This window comes from Columba livia, chromosome 2 (assembly GCF_036013475.1).
Source record: "Columba livia isolate bColLiv1 breed racing homer chromosome 2, bColLiv1.pat.W.v2, whole genome shotgun sequence".
NCBI classification, from domain to species: Eukaryota; Metazoa; Chordata; class Aves; order Columbiformes; family Columbidae; genus Columba; species Columba livia.
Genome location: NC_088603.1, coordinates 107,443,521 through 107,465,788, shown reverse-complemented (window position 1 = coordinate 107,465,788; position 22,268 = coordinate 107,443,521). Strand labels below are relative to the sequence as shown.

The window sequence follows — 22,268 nt, the reverse complement described above, 5'->3', positions numbered from 1 at the left end:
GAAGTATATGTGAGGAATACTCCAGTGAGTTTTAGCTGTGTGGTTTCATAATACAGATCTCCCACAAGTTAGCTTTGAAACAAAAGTAGGCATTATCAACACTATTTGAAAAATAACTACGTGACAACTTGCACTGTTACCAAAAACCTGAGATTTCAATGTAGGGAATCCTTTGGCTTCTAAGAGTTGGGCTTGCTTGCAGCTGGTACTGTGGCAGTGTCTTCTCTGTCACCAAGTACTGTATCTTAGGATCTTCTGAGAAACTCTTTCCGACAGCCTGATGCTTCTTGAGTGTCTTCTCTGACAGCAGAAAATCCTCTGAAATATTCTTGATATACTGAGATGGCAGTGGAAACTGACCCTTGGTATGGCGAATTTTCCTTGATCCTCTTAACAACTATTTTACTACAACTACCAGTTGCCATGGACCATTGGTATATTCACTGAGAGCAGTGCTTCCTTAGGCAGAGAAACTCTAAAAATAAATGAACAAACAAAAAGAACTGCTTTTGGTTTTCTTCTCAAATGTTGACTTTGGGTAGCTATGATGCAAAAGCAGTAAACCAGAACAGGTAAAGGCAAGGTATTTTGGGATCTTACATAGGTATATTTTTCTGAAGGTATATTATAATGCTGTACTAATTACGCACATTATTGGAGTTTTTTTATGAGTGTTTATGTTTTTCCTTCCTCTTGGAAGCTAACCAAAGAGCTTGAGGATTTAAGGATTTATGAAAAGTCCTTTCCAATTCATTTTTAATAATTGTTTGCTAGAGTGTAACTATTTTTTTAAATTAAAATGTGCATCTTATTAAAATAATAAACTGCCATCTCTTGAGCAAACATTCAAAGAAATATTAGGCTGAATAAATTAGTAATATTCAAGTATTATTTTAAGTGAGGGTTTTTCACACTTTTATTGTTGTGAAATTAGTAAGCGTGTAGTTCCTTAGTGAGTACCTGAACAATACTTTCTTTATGCATTGCTTTTAATGTAAAATTTTCATTCTTTAACATTCATAATGCACATTTGGAGCTTTGCTACTGTGGATTCAGACTTTTGTATCACAGTATGTTAGGGATTGGAAGGGACCTCAAAAGATCATCTAGTCCAGTCCCCCTGCTGGAGCAGGAACGCCTAGGTGAGGTCACACAGGAACATGTCCAGGCGGGTTTTGAATGTCTCCAGGGAAGGAGACTCCACAACCCCCCTGGGCAGCCTGTTCCAGTGCTCTGTCACCCTCACTGAGAAGAAGTTTTTTCTCAAATTTAAGCGGAACCTCTTGTGTTCCAGTTTGATCCCATTACCCCTTGTCCTATCATTGTTTGCCACCGAGAAGAGCCTGGCTCCATCCTCATGGTAATCACCCTGGACCCTCTCCAGCAGTTCCCTGTCCTTCTTGAACTGAGGGGCCCAGAACTGGACACAATATTCCAGATGTGGTCTCACCAGGGCAGAGTAGAGGGGAAGGAGAACCTCTCTCGATCTACTAACCACCCCCCTTCTAATACACCCCAGGATGCCATTGGCCTTCCTGGCCACAAGGGCACAGTGCTGGCTCATGGTCATCCTGTTGTCCACCAGGACCCCCAGGTCCCTTTCCCCTACACTGCTCTCTAATATGTAATTTCCCAACCTATACTGGAACCTGGGGTTGTTCCTGCCCAGATGCAGGACTCTACACTTTCCCTTGTTAAATTTCATTAGGTTATTGTGTCTGATCCCCTCACTTTGTAAGTGATTCTACACCAGCCACTGCACAGTTTCTCATGGGACTCAGCTGATGGACCACTGAGTTGTTGGGGGATTGTGGCTTTGGAAGTGCAGTGTTATGTGTATATGGCACAGTACCAATAGCTGTGCACAGATGAGAAATTCTTAATTTAACAGTTCCTCTAATTTTGGTGTAACCTTTATAGGTTAAAATAACATGCACATTAGGATTATTGTTAATCCAGAGACTGTAAGTGTGGTCTCTTAGTAACCTGCTGGTAGCAGGGAAGAAGCTCAGAGTAGAGCCACTTCAAAAATACACTGGTTGCCGGAGTTGAACTCCTGTTGACATTTAAATAGGGTGTCATGTTCCACAACAGATGAGAAACAATGCTTGGCAAGAAGACCATTTCAAGAAGTGTACAGGAAAATGGGTCTACTTTCTCTTTTCCCAGTGGTGGAAGAGCTATTTTGGTGCTGGAAACTGTTCCTGTGTGAAGTGTATGGGAAAGAAATAACAAAACTACGCTGAACCTGGAGAAGGAAAACAAATTATTTCAGAGCGTAGAGCAGAGCAACCTCAGGACCATCTTTTTACCTGGGGAAACTGGAACCTGACCCTATGGCAAGAAGCAGCTTTGGAGAAGACTAGTAGCTAAAAAAAGCTTAAAAAGACTGGACTTTAGGAAAGAACTCACTTGGACAAAATAGGAACATTAGAAGTACTAGCTGGGCTACATGTTGCTTCTGCAGGGGTGCTGGTGGTATTCCATAGCTGAGTCATTGGCAATCATGGAAATAGCAGGAGTTAATCATTAACTGGTTTGTCGTTTGACTGATTTTAACACACCGCTGCCAGAGCGATGAAGGATATTATGAATAATATACCACAGGAAATATTTGTAATATCTTTACTGCTAGCACAGGTATATATATATAGCTATTCTATTACCTGCATGTAGGACACAACAGTTTATATAATTAGCCTATCACTTTTAAGTAATAGCTTGAGATGGAAGCTGCTTCTTTGCTTGGATTACTTTAGATACTCAGTCAAGAGACAGATAATTTAAAACGTAATTTTCAAAACATCCTATTTCCTCCTTATTTTCTAAACATATAAGTAGTAAGAGTAAAATCTTGGGCGTGTTGTGGTCACTAGAAGTTTTTCTTTGTCTTGAGGCATAGGTTGTATTTATCTAAGCGTAAGATAACTCTAAGCAAGCTAAGGGAACAATTGACAAGAGTCCATTTTCTAACTTTTCTTGACAGGAATACTTTTTCTCCTTGCTCTTTCAAACTCTTCTGTGGTATAAGAGAGTAAGGACTGTTAGTCAGAAAAAGTTTCCTGAAAGGTAGGAGTAAAAACTCAATCTTCAACAATTTGAGTTTGGTTGGTTGGTTTGTTTGGTTTTACTCAGTAAAATGTATCATGTAATAGCTAGTTCCTTGATGTTTTAAATGTATACAACTTCATGCCAAGGAAGGCAGGAAAGTGCTGTTCAGATGATGAGTTCACACCATGGTAGGGCATCTGTTGGAACAACAACAGCGTGTACTGGATAAGGACTATTTCTTTCTGGAGAAATCAGTTTGGACTTGTCACAGAAAGAGTATTCTAGCTGCCTGATTTCTGCTTAATAATCCTACTGGGCTGTTTTTAACAAGGCCTAATAAACTTTGCCAGGAGCAAGTAGAGAGTAAATCGATGGGGCATCCAGGAGCAGGGCTGTAGGTAAGGCAATATGTGCACTCTCAAAATTGCTGGGTTGTGAAAACATACTTTCTAGTTGGCCTGTGGTAAGAGAGACCTTTTTCATACTAGAAACTTTTAGAAGCTGTCAGATAGGAGGTTACTTCTACTGTCAGAGAGTATCTTCTCTTTTTTTGTATATACAATTCTTTTTTGCATATCTATACATATTGAGTGTTACTTAAAGTGTTGCCAAGCATATTGATTTAATTTTCAATTTTTATCCTTCAATTTCCTAAGCAGCTCCTAACTTCTAAATAAAAACTCCTTTTGAAAATGTATTATTTTTCATGTTTTCTCAGCCCTGAATAAGGGGTAATGTTAGGATAAAAATGGGGAGATTAGGCAAAACAAGTTCAGCAATTTGAAATCCCTGTGTTGTGAGGGTTTGCTTGGTTTGTTTTGAAAGCCAGTCCAATCAAATTAAAAGCAGACAAAACTAAATTTGGTTCAGAGTTGGCTCACCTCAGATTTCAGCAGGAGCTGTGAAAGCCAAGTTTAAATTGGGACAGGAAGGGAGGGAATGTGGTCAATAGCCTTATAGTTGAGCATTTTAAATAGGAAATCTGTTTATGCCTCCAATAGCACTTGCTGTTCTGATTTGTTTAGAAAAGCTAAAACAATTCAGAACAGTGCAGTTGCTTGAGGTTTTTCTGGCTTGGATTGAACTAAACTTTGTCAGAAATTTAAGTTCATCTCTAAGCTTTGATTCATCCCATTAAGTGGTGTGATTCCAATCTTGACTTAAAGCACCATCTTGCCATTATTTTATTCACATTTTCCTTGTTTTCCCATATTGAGCAAAGCATTAATATTGCCTAGTCTTAAGACTACATTGTATAATTATTCCATATGCTTTTTGAAGAGAAGTTCTATTTTTATCATAAAGACTAAAATAGTATTTCAAGGCAGAATTAATGCATATAGTATGGGATCACAAAAAGTAAGAATCTTGAAAGGGTTTTTGGAGGAAAATATAGTGATATTGCTCACTGCTGAAATGTGGCAGGGATAGTTTGGCTTATTTTTGATCGGAGAAACAGAAGAATAAGTGCTTTCTCAGAGAGAGAAAAAACTAAGGAGAATATAATCACTAGATAAAAATTTTTGTCTGGGATGAACACCCTCTCCCTGTCTAAGTCTGCATGGAATTTTCTATAGGCAGGGTCTTTGCATTATTTATTATATTTCTTTTCACTCTTTAGCTTCAATTGCTGCTTCTTCCCTCGTTCTTACTTCTGTCCCACCTGCCTTCCCGACTTCAAAATGCATGGGGTTTTCAACAGGGCAGTTCTCAGAGCAGTCGTCTGAAGCATTGAATCACTAGTGACTTCAGGTGTCATCTTTGCTGATTCACTAAGGCTTCTAGCTGGATAGTTCAATGATTTATGTAATGCATTGTATTTATGTGTACAGTTTATATACTTTGTGCAATTTATTGTGTTTATGTAATTCATGCAGATAGTGGGAACAGGAATTCTATTCAAACTACTGTGTTAGAAATCCAGGGGCTGCTGATGTAGAAGAAAATAACCACATCCTTTTTTCAAATAACAAAATTCTAAATCTGCAGCAAACAAATTTGGCAGAAAGAATACATGCACGTGCAATTGGAGTTTAATCAGTCCTTAATTTAGTTCATATCAAGTTGTCATTCATACATTTACTACATGTGATGTTTGTAGTCCAAACCAGGTCTTGCATCTTTGGGGTCAGTTTGCAAATTACTGGTTAGAATGTTTTAGATACCTTTAACATGGTTGTAGATGAATCTCAAGACTCAGCACCTCTTTCAAATCTGGCAGCTGTAATGAGAAAATGTGCTGTGTGTTAGGAGACATAGCCCAGAATTTGCAGTCCAGATGTGGTGCATTCAGAGGATTTGTGATGATAGTTCATGGTCTTCCAGGGTGCCAAGTTTTATAAAATTCAGTGAGAAGGATGTGAGACATGCACACAAGCCATCTTTGCTCTGGTCCTAATAAGTGCTTAGCAACAGTCTGGACATCTTTGTGGGAACACTGCAGCCGCCTTCCAGCTCTACTGAAAGGTGCAGGGAACAACTGGAGTAAGTTGGCAGAGCTGGAATTGTAATGTGATGCAGAAGATCATGCACATGTTATGAAAAAGATGTGATTTCATAAATCTCTGTCAGCAGTGAAGGGGAGGTGATCGTGGCTTGTAGGCTTAATGAGACGTTAGTGAAAAGTGTATTGTTACTGGCATAAGAGTGAAGAGACTGTGAAATTTGGCAGGTATTTCATTCTACAGGGAAGAGCACAGTACATATTTGACAGCGTTTAAATTTGTAGTCCCTGAGTAGTAGGACTCTGGTGCCAGGATTTTCTTTGTTTGCCCTAGATCATGTGTCCTGGTTTCAGCTGGGATAGAGTTAATTTTCTTCCTAGTAGTAGGTACAGTGCTGTGGTTTGGATTTAGAGTGAGAAACACAGGTTGGTCAGGGAAAAGGTTAAAACTATGTAAAGGGTCAAGGCTTTTCTAAAGAACAGCCAAATCCCTTCTCCTCCCTCTCCCCACCACAACCACCAGCTCTGCTTCTTTTCTTGGTTTTGCCAGTGGTGAAGAGTAAGAGACTCACATCTGGGGAGCAGGGAGATGGTCTTAAAGGAAAGGGTTACTCTGATCCTGCCTTCAAGGGATGGGAATGTGAAGCTGACAAGGATTCCTCCCACTAATTTCCCTCTTCTGTCAAATACCTGTGTTATTTTCTTTGTTATCTGGATTCTCTGCACCTGGATCAGGATATTCTTCTCTCTTCTCTCTCAGCTGTGCTAAATTTTACTGCTGCTGAGCATCACCCTTTTATTCCCATAATCTTTCACTGTAGCTTCAATCCCCTTTTCTTATTAGCTCGTTCTTTCATTCTCTAACTTTCTCAGCCCTACAAGTATGCATTCATGTATACAGTTTTTATTTTCAAAAGTAGTTTGATTCCTCAGAACATTGCTATACTCTGCTAACATTTCTTCAAAATAAAAAAAGTCTACAAATGCCAATTGTAGCTTTTTTTCTTACTGTTTTTCAAATGTCTGCCAGTCATTTTATGCAAACTGATACTGATTGAGCACAGTTCAAATTTGGTGCTTAGCCTGTCTCTTCTATCAGCTCTGCTCAACCAAAAACTGATAAGCTAGAATTTCATTTGGATATATGTTTTTTGCAGATGCACCATCTTGTGAGGATAAAGCTTGTGCCTGGGCTAACAGTTGGAGTATAAATCTTATTTTCTTTTAGCCTTTTTTGAATGTACTGTAAGTGCCATACTCTAAATATGGGGAAAGTGTCAAGACAAGAGAACATTTTCAGTCTGAACCACAGTTTGATGTGTCACCTTCATCCTGCAGGAAAACAATAACAACGTTTAGAAGAGTTAAATTTGGGAGGAGAAAGAAAAAAGTTAGCTGTATCTCAGTTTTATGTATGCATTTAATTACAAATGCTCAAGTCAGGAACATTAATGTTGTCAGATTCCTCTCCTTCCTCCTGTCCCAGTCCCCAAAGAATGTGCCAGACTTCACGGCAATCCAAAAAAAGCCCATATAGTTTGGTTTGGTGTGTGTTTGTTATGTTTTTTTTTGTTTTGTTTTCTGATCTATTAAAAAAGGTACCATTTTACATAGAAGGGCATTATCTGTTTACATATCACAGTAGAAATTTGACTTTGTAGAGATACAGAAGAGATAATTTTTCATTTTCGGGGGTTGGCAGCTGTCAAGTTTGTGAAAACATTCGTAGTTCTAACCAAGAACAATCTCTGAAGTTTCTCTTTGTTTGATAGTGACAATTTTGTTCTTTTGGTCAAGCAATTCCTGTAAAAACCTAACAGCTCATAGGAATCCATCACAAATACAGACGGACCCCAGAATGTCTTGCTTGGGCAAGCTGGTCTGTGCCTCTGGAAGAGGTGAGTTCTAATCTTGCCAGCACGGTTTCTGCAAAGGGAAATAGTCTCTGGCTCATCTTCTAGAATTCTTTGAATGTGTTTGTGGAACAGTGGAGCAAAGACAATCAGCAGGCAATTTGTTCTCTTATAAAAGGCCTTTCACAAGTTTTATCAGGGAAGGTCAACTAAGGAACTGAAAAGGTCATGGGGGGAGTGGCAGAGTATTCTCATGATATTAATATTTTGTTTGTCTTGTTTTAACAATGGATTTATGAGGAAGTTTTATGTCTTTACACATCTGTCAGTAGGCAAAGGAGATATTTTGGCTACTCAAATCAAGAAAAGGCTGAGGAAGTTGGAAAGGTACCAAGCTAGGGGGATGAGCTGGAGGATTTCTGCATTAGTGTCATCAGGGAGCCTATAACTTTGACACAGTTACAGAAAATAGGGATTTCTTTTTTTTCACTTTCCAAATATGAAGTTGTAGATTTGCATTAAAAAAAAAAATAAAGACTGGTTTACTTTTTTATTTCATTTCCAAAAGCAGTTCAAATACTTATAATCACATTTTAAGCTCTCCTCACAAGAACTCCATTTGCTTTTTACAGTTTTTCTTGAGTTTGCTTTGAGCAGATCTCAGGCTTGTCTATGCTGATCTTAGTTTGAACAATTTTAATTTTGATATGTGTGGCAAATAGCATTTCAGCTCCTCTCTTACAATAGTCTTCATGCTGCTTTTCCTCTCTGTTCAGCATCTCACTTGTGCTTCTTCCCCAGTTAATGCAGTTCTGAGGTCTGGCCAGGTATGAATTCCTTCAGTCTCTGTTCCCCTAGTTGTGTTGCATTAAACCTCCTTCAATCTCACTGTTGTCTCTCTTATCCCTCTCTCTTATCTACCAAAGCTTTTTGGAATTAAAATTTCGTTCGAAATGCTTGAATGGTTTTATTAAGTTGCCTTCATACCTGTGCTCTTGAGTAACGTGCGAGCTAGAGCTAAAACAAGAATTAGTAAATACATTAGAGATGCCTCTTAAAATGCCAGTAGTTTAAAATTCCATACATCCAGATCTGTAGATTTAGAGAGAAAATTTCACACCTTCCTTTGTTATCAGTACTAGAGATGGTATTTGTAGACGCTGTTTTGGAAGAGGGTTTCAAAGGAACATTGAAATTAAATATTAATGAAATTGGGAGGTATCTAGGAAAAATTCTACCACCCCCGGCCTGAGTGGTTGTCAGGTATTCTTCAGAGATTAAAAAATACCTGGTTGCTGATGAATTATTTCATTTTTAAAAAATTATGAAAGCTTGATTGATTGTGATGTTGCTTGTCTGCTTAGAACCTAATTTACCTTTCCTTGTTTCTAATTCAGATCTTAGGGAGAACTGCATAATTTATTAAGTACTGCAAATACATATTCAAAATAAATTTGTGGGTGGGCTAGTTATGTGTTAGAGAGGAAAGAGAGATGCACCTAGGTCTTCATATTATCTGAAAGTGTCTTCCTCAGATCTGCATGATCTTCATATGCTGCCTTAAGTCAGCTCTGGCCTGTCAGCTCTTTCACCTTCTGTCACCTCATGCTTTCTCATGCCCTGTTGTTTGGGAAGAAGTCACCTGGAGCAGAGGATCCCAACCTGCTCTGTAGCTGAACATTGCTTGAGAAAATTACCATGTATATTCATTTGGAGCATTTAGGCTTTTTTTTAATCACAGAAGAACTACTTTGCAGAATGAAAGAAGAGCTGACTAAATTCAAGACAAATAAATGAACCATATTTATCTTCTTAAAGAGAAGTATGTACCTACCTCTCATGCCCCAATTTGCCAAATCACTGGTGTCATTGGAGACTCAGGTAATACTGGAGATGAAGTATGAACCCTAAGATATGCAGCATGTTGGTAGGAAAAGCTTTGACAGGTAATACTGGGCAGGAGGCAGATCTGTGGGAGATGGATGAGTCGATGGTCAGAGGACTTCTGTGGAGAGCAGAAGAAACTGGAAATGGAGAATGAGCAGGGTGAGGTTTGTATTCATGGAAGTCATCTTAAGGGTAAAGACTTTGGCTTTTTCACACCAGAACTTCAGCTGCCATCACTGTTTTACCCGTATGAGTGCTGCCATTGCTGTTTTATCTAGATGACCATATTAAACTAGGACTAAATAAACATTTGGCATCAAGTGCTCCAAAGTCTTGTGTTTTTTGAAGCAGAATATTGAGGAGTTCTTCACAGTGTGATCTCCTCCTGCATCAGGAAAGCCTTCTTGGTTGAAAATAGTTTGAATGTTTAAATATAGCTCCAAGATGAGCAGTTACAATCCTCATGCTGTATAGTGTTGCATTCTTCAAGCTTATTGCAGATTTTGCATCCACATTGCACTAAACTTTGTGGCTAAATCCCCTAAACTAACTGAGTGTTTATTTTTTTCCCTTTCATTTGGGCAGAGAGCTCAGGGAGCAACTGTTGTGGAAACCAGTCTTTTTTGCATTTGATAACCCACAATAGACAGCACTAATTGCTTATTGGTACCTTAGAGCAATGATTTGCTGCTCTCCATTTCTTTACATGGTGTTCAGCTTTACTATTGTAACCGGAGAAGTTGCTTTCAACCAGGAAGAAATAAAACAGAGAAACAAAAACTCAAATTCCCTTTCTTTTTTTTGTAATGTGATCTATAGCTTGAAGCCTCTTTCATTTGTCCTGCAGAAACCACACTGCTGTGAGTGGTGATGCCTATCTCAAGTGCCTGTGGAAAACTCTCCTGCCTTATAATGCCTCCTCATCAAATGACCTGGCACAGGTCTTCTGTGCCCGAAATGCAGGCTCCAGCATCCATGTTGGGTATGCTTTTGGTCCTGTGAAGGAGACATAGGGAGCAGCTTGCTGTGCTGTGGCCCAAGCAGTTCAAATATATGGTGGGGAACATCTAGTTTTGGACCTGTAATGTGTGTGGCAGCAGAGGCACTGTGGAGCAAGCAGGGAGAGGGCTGCATGGAGGCAGCACTGGAACAGGCCCTCCCTGGTCCTCTCCTGGCTCCCATGGAGGGGATGAGAGGGTAAAGGAGCACTTCAAGGCCGATGCTTTCTGATGTCCTGGACGTGGCTTTTACAGGAGAAGCTCCTTTGCTTGTGCTTTGCTGTGCTCACATTTATGATTATGGCTTTGCTGAAGCCTTCATTTTTAAGACAGCTTTAGAGGTGCCTGGTGTTATCCTAGTCTGAAGGGCCCCCCTTAATTTTTATCAGAAGTAGTGCTTGGAAGGATTGATAATTCTGTTTTACAGACCTGTAGTGTAATTGTTGATGACTTTTTGGCAGCAGCTTACTGTGCACTTATTTGGGGGGTTTGGTGGTCTTGCTGCTGTTCTGGGGTTTGAAACTGCAAAGAATGACACAGCTAGTAATCTGCAATAAAATTCAGGTCTTTCTTTTCTTGAGAAATGAACTATAAATGTCCTTGTTGCCAAGCACTTGATAACTATATAAGTGGGAGAACCTCTCAGTGATATACCTTAATAGCAGAATTAATGATGTTTGAACTTAAGTCTGTTTGTTGAGACTTCATTAGCTTTTCAGCTGAGAAAGCAAGCGGTGGAAAATGCACTTGCGGCACATGCGTTTTGCACAGGGCACACGGGGAGACGAGCACCCAGCTAAGTCCTCTCTTTCTCACTGTTAAACTGCTGTTGTTTCCTTCATGAGTTACATATATCGTGGGTTCCTTTCACCTTTTATTTTTTTGTCTGCGCTGGATATATTTGGTGTATTTCAAATCTACATGTCTGTGTTTCTGTGTGTGCATATATATGTACAGCCTTTGTTGTTCAGGTTTCTGTAATGTGTTGTCATGACCAAAGATCAAACACACGAGCTATTTTTACAAGGTGATGAGTCCTTAGACAATCCTGTTTAGGGTTTGTTTTTGTTTTGGTTTCAAACTGTCTTTTTCCTAAACACTGAGATGTGACTGGCTTGGAAGCATGCTAACCATTGTACTGTGTTGATGAAGGGTGGTCCCTTTCTTAAGCTTTTTCATCTCCTGCAGCAGACTTTGTCAGTTTTTTAGGACAAGAGGATCTTATTATAGTCATAAGGGTGGAATCCAGTACTGGATTTTATTTGCAGAAGAGCCCCCTTTTAATGAGAGTAAATTCCTAGTGCTAAGAGCCAAAAATCATGTTTTACTGTTTCTTTTTTACTATTTGGCATGTCCTCAGACAATTTGTTTGTTGTGCTGGATCATCACGGGGTCTGTTAGATCATCTAACTGAAAAAAAGGGAGTTTGTTGTCCTGGAACATTTCCAGAAGTTGTTTGTTCCACAGCCAAGTCCCTCCTATGCTCTAACTCTGAGGTCATCTACATAAGTCACATTTATTATGTTTAATTTATTTCATTTATTTCACTGTTGCACACTTGGAATCTAAAAATATACTTTATGCCATATATTTAATTAAAAAATTTTAAAGTAACAATGTAAATATTTCTCTAAAGTTAGTCACCTGGCCTTCGGCCTTAGGTTGAAAGTTACTCATTCTGTACTCTTAACAGAAATGTACTGATTATTATTGCTTATGATAATTACGTCTACTTCTAAGATACAGATAAGGTACTGAACGATAGGGAAAGTTTTTAAATGGTTATGTATTTCTGTTTGTGGGGAAAAAAAAATCAGCATGCTTTGCTTTTCATGTTTTCAAATCTGATTTTTCAGGAGCAGTAGTTGTTGATGAGATATCTGGCAACATGCTTTGTCTAATAGCATCAGGCTTGCACAGTATACTTCTGTTTCTGTCCAGAATGTCCCAAGTTCTTTCTACAGCAGGTTTAATAGAATTTTTTGTTAAAAGTGTAGTTGGGGTAGGGTGTGTTTGTTTCTTTTATTTCAAGGTCATTCAGAACCTAATCTACATCCTTGAGGGTGCACTGAGAAATGTAGTTGCTCTTTAGGATTTTTATTTACTGATTTATGAACACTTTTTTTTAGGAAACACGAGTCTTGTTTATTGCCTCTTTTGACAAAGAGAGATTTTTATGCTCTGTAAATCAGGAAGGAGAGTTTCAAAGGGCTAGTTCCTATCTTTAGGTAATTACATATTCAGTGTAATCTTCTGAAACATGTATCATCTGTGTCTAAAGGAAACCAGACTGCTGCTGACAGCTCTTATCTCATGAGCATGAAAATTGGGAGGGAGGGGGTTTTTAAAGTTTATATTGTTCTTTTATGATGGTTATGAGCTCTCCTACAACCATGGGAAATCATCTACATGATTTCCTGCAAAACTGATGCTGCTGGCATTGATTGTCACAGTGGATGGCAGGTACTGAAGAGTTCCCAAGTAAGAAAGTTAAAAGTGTGGAAGAAAAAGCATAGAATTAAAAAAAAAAATAAAAAAAAAAAATCAAATAATTAGATAATGTAATCTTTCAGAAAACAATAGGTTAGTTCTGACAGTTAGACTTGGAAATCAAATAAAGGAGATCAGGGTGCAGAAAGAAAAGGCAGGTGGTATTATTTAATGCACTTACTTCCTATTCTAAAGATAGCTATCTGGATAAAAATGTCAGTGGTATTACGGAGTAATTGTAGACCAGGATGTATTCAGTTTGCTCCAACTGCTTGACCTTGCCTGGCTGTTGACTGGAATAAAACAAGCCATGTTGTGATCAGCTGTGAGAAGTTATATGAACGCCCATGGCTGTGTCTATAGGTGGATGGGCAACTGAATCGAACCCTGCTTGCTGAAGATTTTTCAAGCTGAAAGCAAAACTGTGCTGTGTGCGCAGCTCTGCTGTGCCTCTCCAAACATGTGGATACTCACCCTAGAGAAATAAGTATTTGGGCCATGCGGCCCATCAGGAACTAACAATCAAAACTAGGGTGCAGCTGCTGTTAGAGCAAGCAGCCCAGTGGGGGTACAGCTTCTCCCTGCAGATCATCCGGGCGCTGGACTGTCATTTTACGTCTTGCTAAACTTATGCAGACTTTGAGTATTGTGAACCTAGGTTTTTTGACATTTATTATTGGTGGGGTTTTCTTTTGGGAGATAGAAGAGGTGAAGAGGTTGACAGAAAAACCCTAAAATTATAGGAAACAGAGCCGTAAGAGGTGAATTCAAACCTAAAGGCAGAAAACTCTTTTGTGTATGTGTGTTGTGAGTAACAAACGGACAACACACCTGTCACCTTAGATTTTTACTTATGTAATCCTACATGGAGAATGGAGTAGTTCTCTGCTGCGTGCTTTTTCCTTTTTATTTTAAGAGAAGTTCAGGCTTACCTGAGTGTGTTGATAGGTAAATGCTAATTTTTGTATGTATTGGCATCAGCGCATTTTACTCAAATTGTATTAACTTGTAGTTGTGGTAGAATCTGGGATGGAGGAATTATGTCAGACTCTAAAGCAGGGATGTCAAACTCATTTTCACCGGGAGTCACGTCAGCTTTGCAGTTGCCTTCAGGGGGCCGAATGTAATTTTAGGACTGTATAAATGTACGAGTAGCTATACAGTCCTAAAGTTACATTTGGCCCTCTGAAGGCAACCGTGAGGCTGATGGTGACCCCTGGTGAAAATGAGTTTGACACCCCTGCTTTAAAAGGTCAAAATGTCAGCTTTTGAAAAAAATAATGTATTGTCACGACCACTGTAGTGATGAGAGACAGGGTAGTTTACAGTTTAAGCTTTTTTTTTTTTTGCGTGGCTCCCTACACCTTTGCAAAGCATTACTGAAGCTGGGCTGGTCTCAGGAGACTTGGGGATGTGAGTTGCTTGCCCATGTGGAATTTCTCATTGCATGAGGTAATTGATGGCTTATTGACCGAGTTGAACAGCACCCTATTAAAAGAACTGTTCCTTTTTAAGTGGAGAAAAACATTAAAATGTATTAACTTTATTTTCTTATTTTAAAAAAATTGATTCATTAATACCACTAAAAATCTTTGATCATGAGCAGAGGTGCTAAACTGCGTGCAAAAGCTCTTCTTATAGCGAAACTTGCTGGTGACCATCTCTGCGCCTTTACTTTCCAAGCTATTAACACATCACTGAGAATACACTGATTTTTGGCGTGCTGCCATGCAATGCAGTTGCTCAGCTGTACTTCCTGCTAGTAACCTTTATTTCCATTTTACAGTGATTTCTGATCACTGATTATTAGATCTCTAGATGAACTCACCTTGAATCCATTTATAGTCTGTGAAGAGAAATAGGCATTTCAAGGGAGGAATTTATTAGGTAATAATATAACAATTTTCATAATTATTAGATTTTAAACATCTGTGCTAGAATGAGGTACATTGCACCCCACATTTGATTTATTGTATTAGCTTGACATCTGGTAAGAAGCTTAGCTGTAGAAATCAGCCTTTAGGCAGATGAATTGCATTATGAGACTCAGTCCTTTTCACTGCAAATGGTTAAAGTTGTTATTGATTATAGAATTTTGCATAATGCATATGGTTTTAACCCTTAGTGGATGTGACTGTGCATGGTTATAGCAGACTTTCTGTGTGGCCCATGTCAGAGGTTTGTCTTCTTATCATGTATAAGACATTAACCCTCCAAATTCATGTGAGCAGATTCTAAGCATAAAATTGGAATATGTAATAACATTATAATATATAAATCTGGTGTCATGGTTTTCACGTGCCAAATAAAAATATATTTTTTTAAACACCACAGTGTACTTTTGGAATAGAGCAAGCTTAAAAAAAAAGGTATTATATATAGGTGATATAGCATGGATTTGTTTAGCTTATAAGTAATCCATGTAATCTTATAAGTAATCAAAAAAATAAAGTCCCATGCCTAATAGGTATGTAGTATCTGTATTTCATGTCTGTCAATATTTTGAATTTTTCAAGTGCAGCCTTTCTTTTCAGTATATTCCAAAAAGGCACAGAAAAGGATTACTGGACGTTTAAGAAGTGCATGTAAACTCTATGTAATGTAAATTGTATACTAACAGTAATTCAGATTTCCGTAGGCAGTTGAAATTACTAACAGTCCGCGGGAAGGGAAACACAGAATTTGGCACTATTGGAAGTATTTTGCCACAGCATCAGTTTTTTGTGTTACTCTTTGGCTGTGTGCTCTCTACAGTTTACAGAAGACAGCCACCAGCTCCCATTATAAATCACATAAAATTTTGGAGACAACATATGGAAAGGAACCAAGTTAAACGTGAAAATTTAGGCATTTGACTGAGTGACATCTTTTTTCTCCTTTCTACTTACCTTCTTGCAGAGCATGCAGAGAAATAACCGGGCTGTTCAGAAGGCTGTAAATAGTGGAGTAGGTAACTTGGGCTGGGGAAGCAGGATGGTAAAGGCATGAAGAGAGCCTGAGGAGATTCACAGATTAGCACGGAGGCTATTGTTTGCTGACACAATAGAAGGAACAGGCTCTGAAAGGTGTGTGGACGCCTGCCATCTTCTGCCTCCTTTCCCTCCTCCTGACAGGACTTCCATGGCTGAAACAGCAGCTCAGTGTGCTGAGGTGGAAGCATGAGGAAAGACACTTCTCCATGCCTGGGTCCCCTCTCCCCTCAGCCGGTTGTGTTGCTCTTGGAGCTGGACTGGTGTGGGCATTGTTGTTGTTTCCTGCACTCATGTTCTTACAGAGCTGTGCTCTTGTGGTGGCTCAAAACTTATTTTTTTCTGTTTCGTTTATACGTAGAATCATAGAATCATTTTGGTCAGAATAGGCCCTCAAGATTGAGTCCAACCATCAACCTAACACTGTCACTAAACCATGTCCCTTAGAACCTCATATTTTAAACACCCCCAGGGATGGTGACTCAACTACTTCCCTGAGCAGCCCCTTCCAATGCCTGACAATGCTTTCTGGGAAGGAATTTTTCCTAATGTCCAGTCTGAACCTTCCCTGGTGCAACTTGAGGCCATTTCCTCTTGTCCTGTCACTTGATACTTCAGAGAAGAGACCAACACCCTCCATGCTACATCCTCCTTTCAGGTAGTTGCAGACAGCGATAAGGTCTCCCCTCAGCCTCCTTTTCTCCAGGCTAAACAGCCCCAGTTTCCTCAGCTGCTCCTCATCAGACTTGTGCTCCAAACTGTTCGCCAGCTTCGTTGCCCTTCTCTGAGCTCACTCGAGCACCTCAATGTCTTTCCTGTAGTGAGGACATGTACATGTAGTGAGGACATCTTGTACATGGCTCACTGCCTCACAAGACAGAGTTATTAAATTAGGTGAGACAGTCGGGATTGTATTACATTAAATACTTTTCTCTAGCCAAGGGAACACTCTCTTGTGCCTCTCTGGAAAGCAGTGTTATGCCTTTGATTTCTGTCAGGCAAAACCAGTGGCTGGACTTACGGTTCTGGATAAAACATTGCCCCCAGTAGCCCTTCATGTGCTTGCTGTGGCAGAAGCTGCAGCCCTCGTGGCCCAGGGTGTCATGGCAAGGCACAGTGCACTACGTGCTCCACCTGGTCATCACTGGCAACCATAGGGATCCTGCGTCAGATCAGTCGCACTCACTCTCATCTCCTCCTCTGATACCAGGTGTCCCTTCATACCATCTTCATAGCTCTTCTCTGTGCTGCTGCCAGCTTGTGATCGTGTCTCTTGGATGGAGGTGACCAATGTTATTCAGTTTTTCCATGAATTCCTATAATATTAATAACTTGGTCTACATGAGGAATATTTTATTTTATATGTATTGGGCCTCCATTATGGAGGGCTGGAGGGTGTTTTCCTTTTGTTTTGCTTCTTGTTTTCGTGGTGTGTGACTCTGACAGCTCATGGTCATTCTGAGATGAAATATTTCCAGAAATTAAGCTTTCAAAGGAGGACTCTATGATGATATACACATGCAGAGGTACTGCATTTGAGATGAAAAAGCAACTCAAATTTGGGCATTTGCTGTCTTCTTCATAATTTGCTTTTGCAGCCTCAATATATTATTTTAAAATGAATTATAGTGAACTTCTGCCATGTATTATGTGCCTTTTACAGATGGAATTCTTGAATCTTTCGGAGTGTCCAGCTGTCCATTCCCAAACACACTGTAAATTGTTGTATGGACCACAAGCATTTGAATGGTACAGAGAAGTTTTAATCTAGTTTAATTTAAGTCATTTATATGTTGAGACAGGGCATCTTTGTGTGTATTCTTCTAAACTCTCTTCTTTGTATGGCGTGTTAATACTGGTTTGTATTTCTGGTAAGTGTTTTGCAGGACTAATCCACTAATAGCTGGTTTTCCCTATATGAACATGCAGCATCCTTAGCTGTCTAAAGGTTAAGAACTGATTTGTCAATGAAAATTTATAGTGGTTATTTTTATTTAAATCAAGTGTTCTCAATTAGTGTCCACCTAAAAGAACTATGTAAAAAATACAATAGTCATAATGTGTCTAATGATCCTTTAGTGGTAGATTATGATCGTATCTTTATTAGCGGTAGTAATTGTGGTGACAGTGTTGCTGACAGGCGAAGCCATTTCATACAACAATAGCTTTTGTGCTGTTGCATCAGGATCAGAAATGCAGTTCCTGAAGATTTGCATATTATGGAGAACAGGCTGCAAAGACATGGAAGCACAGTCTTGTCATTGTGTGTGGTGATGTGGGTGGCAGATTGCTATCGCTGATTCTGAGCAAGCAGAGCTGCCGTGTGGGTAGGTAGAAGGGCCTTTAAATGTTTTAGGATTGGTAGACAAATTAATTGGCTAGGTGTGTGGTGTTGAGAGTTGTTAAATACTCCAGCTATAAGCTTTTTAAAGCCCTCTCAGTGTTTTAGGATGCATAGTGTGGAGTCTGAACAGCTGCCTTAGCTTGGGTTGCTGAACTAGACTGCTTTTGCATTTGTACTACTGCTGACCGCAGACTGCTGTGATAGTTCTGCACAGCATTGCTCTACATCATTTGGACATTAGCTAAGATTTAAAATTTCAAGAAGGTTGCAAGGCACCAAGTTAGAATGGTTCTCGTAACAAAACAAGAAGTACCTGTGATTATGCAGATTGATATGGAAACATGACTCCATTGTTGATCTATCTGAAACTTTAAAAAACTGAGAAAATGTTGCCATATTTTAGAAAGTTTTCTCATATTATGCATTTTTAAAACAAGAAACTTCTTTCCCAATGTATGTGAGAAAATACAGATTTATCAGTAGCTTATTTATTGAGAGACTTGTTCTAAAATGTCTGAAAGTTCTCTGGACTTTTCAACCTTTTCTCCTTCTTCATGCATACACCCATGTTTTTTTCACCTTTCATCCCAAGTTAAATGGTCCTGTGAGATTTCATCCGAATTCTTGATCCTTAGAGTAAATTAAACAAATATTTGCTCCAAAGAATCTAACCCATGTTACACAAACAGCCCGGTGTGTGCTGGAAAAAACTTTTGCTTTCTAGTAAAAATAGAATCAGTAAAATCATATGGGTTTGAGTTTCATTAACTCATTCCATAAGGGTTCCAGCAGAATACCATTGTAATTTTGACACTAACAGGGAATAGAATGTATGGAAAAGAGAATAAAAGAAAACCAGAATAGAGGAAGTAGACTTATTTCCCAGGAAGTGGTCACACTACGTTTACAATTGTTTTTCCCCTACCTCACATAGGTATGCAGATGGAATAGTCACCTATATAAGTAATTTGTGTGCTTAGTCTTTTTATCTACAATTTTATCTGTCCAGAGAAATAAATAAATTCACGTCACGAAAGCACAGAAGTTTAATTGCAACATAAACCTGGTTTTGGAAAGGATCACTTGGGTCAAGAAGTCATGTCTCGAATTATGAGCAAACATGTAATAGCTATTTAATCAAAAAGATCTTTTGCTTTGCACACATATACCACAAAAATACCTATAGGAAACTTAAAATCTATACCACAAAAGGCCAAGCTGAACATGACTCAACAAGTATTTGTTACAAGCAGGTGTATAGGTTAAGAAAAGATAGATGGATGAGGAGAAAAACACTGTGGTTTGTTATTCAGTAAATGTTGATGTTTTATCTGGATTTGCTAGTCCAGACTCATGCAGTCAAGCAAAAGCTCTATTTCTGCAATAAACATCATTGATATAAATCAGGGTGTGACAGTCTGTGAGGCTACACACATCTTGGCAACATTACTACCTGAAGCCAATTTTTACTGATTACTCGTGTGTGTATTAACATGCTTGGAGCCTTAAACAGGGTTAGGAAGAAAACTTACTTGCTATGAACTTTCCAGTGCTTCTGGGTATGGGAATTGCATTAATATGCACTTGCTGGCTGCGGTTACGGAATTCCTTGATTCATGTTAAGTTCTTGTATGCAAGGATTGTGTTTATTTGTAACAAATTTTCTGTTGGACACCATTGACCATTACTGACAGCATTCAGAAGAACTAGGGCATATTTTTTAGTTTGAATGCCAATAACTTAACTATGTAGAGATTTTTTTTGAAAATCCCCCATGTGCTGGGATAGCTCAAACTTAAATTTCTCCGGCAGAAGAGTTAAACAACAGTGTATCTCTACATCTATATCAAGACAAGAGGGGTGATACAAGCACAAGTAAATCACGTTTCAGATATGTTTGTGGTGAATGTAGAGGCAACCTGGCTCAGCAGAATGTTGTCTGATGAAGAGGGGTGGAGGCCGGCGTGCTGCGACTGCCAGAGTTTTGCTGAGGCGTGTGCCTCGGAGTTAAAGGTGAGATAAGGCACATCTCATATATGTTCAGAGTCTCACCATTTTTTTTCCCCTGTTTTTCAGTCTTGTCCAAATAGGGAAATGGTGATAGTGGACCTGAGCATTTACTATTAAATGCAAAATTCTATATGACATACAAAACCCTTTATAAACTGCAGATGAATTATTTGGCTTCACTGTTACAGCTGTGCAAGATGTTGGTCAGCATGTTGCAGAGAATCCAGGACATATCTCCTGTATAGATTTTTTTTTTCCCCCTTACTTTTTAAAGTAGCAACTCCATCTATAATTCTAGATGACTTCTTTATTTATTGATGAATTCACTTCTAAACTAGGATGATATTAGCTTGTTTTGCTATTTAAGTGCCTCCTGTTTTGCTAACAACATAACAAGGTAACAGGGTTTCACAGATTCATCAAACGAGAGGTTGTCCTTTTGCTTATTGCAAAAGCATCCGTATCAGGTTGTTTAACAGCGTTATTTAATTGTAAGAATATTCAAACCACACAATGTTACTTAGTCTTTTACATGTTATTAGGCCCTTGCTGAATTTATCTTAGTTTCGATCAGCAACTTCTGTCCCAGTACTGACAGATGCACATGTGTGCAGTGCTGCCCTGTGAGTCTCTCTTCATAGAAAGGGATTCCTAGTCTGAAAAGACAAGTAATAAACACATGAAATTTTACCAATAAGTATCTAAATGCAAACACTGAGCTACTGGGATGGCCAGAGCAGAAATTCCCCTTTCCCTCTGCTTCCTTGTGGGACATGGATGATGGGTACTAGGTTGGATAAGGAGTAACTAGATAGAATGAAAGAGGATTGTCCTTTCTTTAATGTGATCATACTGCAAATATGGTTTTCACCTGATGCTGCTCAGCGCAGATTTCCCAGGAGCATCTGGCTCCTTGGAGCTAATCCTCCCCTTCACAAATGCTTTCTCAGGGCAAAAGTCTGTCAGCCTTACTTCTTCGGGTTGAACCCAAACTCCCTGTAGTTTTTCTCTGGAAAACCTTTCTTTCCCTTCAAACCCTATTACACAGTAGCACACCACAGCACAGTATGTTTGAGATTGGAAGGGACCTCAAAAGATCATCTAGTCCAATCCCCCTGCTGGAGCAGGAACACCTAGATGAGGTTACACAGGAAGGTGTCCAGGCGGGTTTTGAATGTCTCCAGAGAAGGAGACTCCACAAGCCCCCTGGGCAGCCTGTTCCAGTGTTCTGTCACCCTCACTGAGAAGAAGTTTTTTCTCAAATTTAAGCGGAACCTCTTGTGTTCCAGTTTGATCCCATTACCCCTTGTCCTATCATTTTTTGCCACCGAGAAGAGCCTGGCTCCATCCTCATGGCACTCACCCTTTATATATCTATAAACATTAATGAGGTCCCCCCTTAGTCTCCTCTTCTCCAAACTAAAGAGACCCAGCTCCCTCAGATCAGCTATTACCTTTTTTCCATAGTCTTTCACCACATCACTTCACCTGCTTTCTCCCTTTTCACTGCTTGCCTGTACCTCACAGAGATGGGAGGTTGTGGTTTGTGGGACAGGACCAGGCGAGGGGTAAGCTGGCTTGTCAGGTGAGTTATGTGGTGACAGCTGCCAAGTAAAGGAAATATGGCATGGGAAGGGGACAGCAAAACCGGGTCAGGGAGCCAGGGAACTCTGCAGAGCATTGCTGTGCCCCTCAGCATTGCCTGACCTTCTCCTGCATCAGTGAGTTTGTCCTTAATCCATGGACGTGAAGTCAGTTCGAGCTCAGGTCCGCAGTCACTGTGGAAATGCATACCTCACCTTCTCTGGCATGTCTCCCATCCCACTTCTTAAAACCAAAGAGTTCCTCTTAAAATTCTTTTAATGGCTTTTTTGAGGCTATGGGTTTAAACACGAAAGGATAAAGGATAGATTTTTTTTTTTTTTTTTTTTTTTAGCATGTCATTCACGTCTCTGCAAAACAGGTACTGTGTATTTTCCAGACCCTTAGTACTTTTAGTACTTTTAATACAGTCAGTGTCATAATTCTTTGGTTTCTGGTTCATGTATCTTACAAGAATCCATATGTAGCATTTTAGGGAGTGTATAGTTTTGTGTTAATATTTGACAAATTCGGGGAGGCAAACTTACCGAGAATTTATTACCAGAGAGAAATATTTTTTTATTTTTTTGGTACCTATACAAATACGAATTTATTTTTCTCTTTCAGACCATGGTTTGACGA

At 39.3% G+C, this 22,268-nt stretch overlaps 1 protein-coding gene and 1 long non-coding RNA gene across 2 annotated transcripts in view; one reads left to right on the top strand and one right to left on the bottom strand.

Moving 5' to 3' along the window:
- The window catches only part of GNAL (G protein subunit alpha L), a 202,848-nt gene that overhangs the window by 48,425 nt on the left and 132,155 nt on the right, over positions 1-22,268 (top strand). The window lies entirely within an intron of this gene.
- Positions 5,101-15,809, bottom strand: LOC135578594 (uncharacterized). Its single transcript, XR_010470430.1, has 3 exons — positions 15,611-15,809; positions 9,182-9,371; positions 5,101-5,272 (listed from the first exon to the last, which is right to left on the bottom strand). It is a non-coding gene; the product is annotated as an uncharacterized LOC135578594 (long non-coding RNA).